Source organism: Cebus imitator, unplaced genomic scaffold, assembly GCF_001604975.1.
Source record: "Cebus imitator isolate Cc_AM_T3 unplaced genomic scaffold, Cebus_imitator-1.0 Scaffold368, whole genome shotgun sequence".
NCBI lineage: Eukaryota > Metazoa > Chordata > Mammalia > Primates > Cebidae > Cebus > Cebus imitator.
In genome coordinates, this window is record NW_016107683.1 from 1,027,068 (window position 1) to 1,030,739 (window position 3,672).

A 3,672-nucleotide genomic window follows, 5' to 3' on the forward strand; every position below is an offset into this window, starting at 1 on the left:
GGAGATTTTGCTTTTCATACTCCTGGCAGGAGACTGGTTAGGTTTCTTTCCTCCTTTTTTTCGTGGCTCAGGCTCTGGGATTCTGACACTGGGCTCAGAGCTTCCCTCAGAGGCTGTAACTACATTACTGCTAGGATTTGTTTTTTAAAAATAATTTGGAACAGGGCTGCTAACAAGCTAGACTTTATGTGTGTTTTCTGGCAGAGATTTTTTGCTACACTGCTCCCCCACCCTTCGCTGGCTTTCTTGTGCTTTTAAATAACATGAAGGAAGAAATGCAGGATCTTTTTAAACATGAAGAGAAAAGGGTATGGGCTCCCCCAACCCTGCCCACCACCTTGTGTATCTTTTGCCACTTATTTAAAACCAAATATCCTTCCAATAATCATTTGAAATAGCATGTAACAGATGTTTGAAAATATCTGGCAGTACTGTTTTCCTGTAGTGTCTGTTCATAGTTTGTCTCCTTACTCCTCTGCCCCGTATGGGTTCTTTGGGACTGTACTGATTTCTTATTTTCATAAGCACTGCCTCTTAAGCGTAGGTTTCTATGCTTGGAGAGTCTGGTTTGAAGTAAGACCTCTGCAGCTGAAGCTCTTCCTCCTGTTGCTACAGGATCCTGGAAGTAGCCGACCTTGAAATCATCTGGTCTAGGGGTTTCCAGACCATGGCTGTCTAGGCTGTCGAGACGTCTACTGTAGCTGCCGGCCACACTAGTTTTACTTGACACTCTTTCTTTATATCAAGTTTCTCTTTTCCTGACACTTATTTTTAAAAGGGGTTTTAAAAGTCATTACCATAAATGGAAAATCAGGCTTCACTGGTCTTTGGTAGAAGGCAACTGAAGAGAACTAAACTAAAACAATTATTATTATGCCCAGACACTGAGACCAGCTAAAGGCTCTGATTTAGGTCTTTTTTGCTCTTTGTTGCAAAGAGAGTTTATGGAATGTTAAGAGTGTTAAGAACATACCTGCACCAGCCAGCGACTTCTCGCAGAAGGAAGAGGAAAGACTGCAAGAAAACACGTTGTGACCCAGTGCTTTGTAAGCCCTTATTACTTGAAAGCATCAGCCCGGAGAGAGGGTCCCAACTTCTTCCCTTCAAGCAGAGCCCTCTAAGAAAGAGAATCTCTGTTTTTTCCTGAGGGGAAGATGTTGCCACAGCTTGTGGAAGCAGGCTGTCTTACTGTCAGAAAGCTTTTGCCATTCCAAGTGCCTATTCCAGCATTTTAAATCCTCTTCTTACCACCGTGTCCTCCATGGACCCGTGGATCTTAAAGTATGCAGCTAACCCACTGTTTAGATTTGTTTTCTCTTTAGCAGTCATGGATACTTTCCTTCACGGCTGTGAATGACTCTCCTCAGGGTGCAACTGTCTTCAGACTAAAACGAAAAGAGAATTTCATACCTTGTACAAAAATCATTGCCTTTCTGGGACTTCAAGCTTCTTCCTGGGCTGTCTGTGTTGTCCACCGTGAATCTTGGACCACAGCGTAATCATGTATAAACATTTACATAACACTTTGAATCCCCAAGTACTTCACCAAACGTGGGTCATAATAATAGCTTTTATATGGAGCGTACTGCTAAAGAGTTCCGGGTGCTTTGATAGTTAATAAAATGTTTTTCCCTTTAGAGAATTAGCAAGAGAGTAACAAAAGATGATAATGAAATAGTTTCTGCAACTATAATGACATCATCCTCATCCTCAGCCCACAGCACCATGGAGATCCAGTTCTGGGGAAGGGAGGGAAATGAGCTCTTAACGCTTAGAGTTCAGGGTTAATGGAGGAAAGGGGGTGGGATTTGGCTTTTGGCCAAAGGACAAAAGGACAAACTCATGTTGTAAATGATGAAATACTGTTCCAAAGCAGTTGTCTTTTCAAAAACTTTTTAAAGGTAGTCAGTAGAATGTTTCCTCCAAATAAAAGCTTGTACCAAACCCAAGTACAGAAACAGATACAGTCATGGTTAACGTTTATTCCTAGGTACTAGGAATGGTTCTAATTTCATTAGGTGTGTGGATTCATTCACTCCTCATAACCAACCTGTTTATGTAGTAAGTTACGAGTTGCATTCCCAGTTTGTTAATGTAAATGAAGACATTTAGGTGTGGAGAAATTAAGGAACCGTCCTGAACTCTCAGGGCACTGAACTTAGAAGGGATGCCTGTGGACCCAGTGAGTAACCGAGGCACAGCACTTCTGCTGACTGCTTGGGCGTGGGCTTGGGGTTAGGATCAGGATAGGGATGGGTAACAGGAATCACAGGAGTCTCACAGGTTAACTCCTAAGACCCTACAGAGAAACCCTAGCGTTTAGGAGGATAATGTTTGAAACCCACTTCCCAAAAGTATTTAGAGATGAAGGAGAGAAATTATCTTTTAAAGGATGCGTTGAATCTAAAAAGGGCAGAATATTTTGCCTTTCTTTCTCCTAATTTCAAGGTCCAAGTGTGTGTGTGTGTGTGTGTGTGTGTGTGTGTGTGTGTGTGTGTGTTTACATATACTGGAGATTAACTCCATGCTGCTACATACTGCAAATTTCCTTTTTCCCTTTCCCCTAAATATTTCATTACTGATTTCAATGGATCACACACCTAATGTATCCATTTCCTGCTAAGAAATAGGCCATCAAGATGATTAATTCATCTTCAACAATGAGGGTGCTTCCTCAAAACAAAAACAGACAGAAATGTTGCCTTGTTCAAAACTGGACCAACTATTTATCTGTAACACAGAAAGGCAACAGAAATTTTCTATTAATAAAAATAAAAGTTAGGCTCAGCCTTAATAAACTTGGGTCCCAAATTATGATTTTCCTCCATGTCACTCTATAAATTGTAATATTTCATTCTCTTTGTCTTCTTTTGCACAATTTGATAAATTTACCCCTTTACATCAAATTTTTTTTTGGTGTTCATATTGGTTCTTAAAGAGTCATCTCTCTTGAGAGTTTCCTACCTGTTTAAAAAAAAATGAATCCATGTAATGCAACATTCATGATTGCCCTAATAGTACCAGCAACAAGACTCACCACTTTCCTTTTCATAGAGCTAACATTTCTGTGATCTCCCTCCCCCTTTCTTTGTTTTTTTTCGGTAGAGAAGCCAAAACCACAACCCAATTCCAAAAAAAAGGAAGTCCACTGTTTGTACCTCCTGCAGCCAAGCAAATCCAACCCTTTGAGCCTGTGGTTTCCACATGTATTGGGGTTACAGTCATGAGGGAAGTGTAGGGAAATGTGGAGAATCAGTCAGGAGACAACACAGGAGCTGAGGAATCTGCATTTCTACCAGACCTTGGCAGTGAGCACCCTGGGAAATGTGGATGTAGAAGGTCAGTAGAAGATCCATCCTGGTTATACAGGATCTCAGGTGGCCTTTCATGTGATCGTGGATGATATCATTAGCACCAAAGGTGAAAAACCATGGAAGCTCATCCTACTTTAGCAGAAGAATAGGATGTGTCTCGTGGCATGAGTGAGCCAAACAAGGAAAAAGGCATTCACAGCCGGGCGTGGTGGCTTACGCCTGCAATCCCAGCACTTTGGGAGGCCAAGGCGGGTGGATCACGAGATCAAGAGATCGAAACCGTCCTGACTAACATGGTGAAACCCCCTCTCTGCTAAAAAAAAAATACAAAAATTAGCTGGGCGTGGTGGTGCATGCC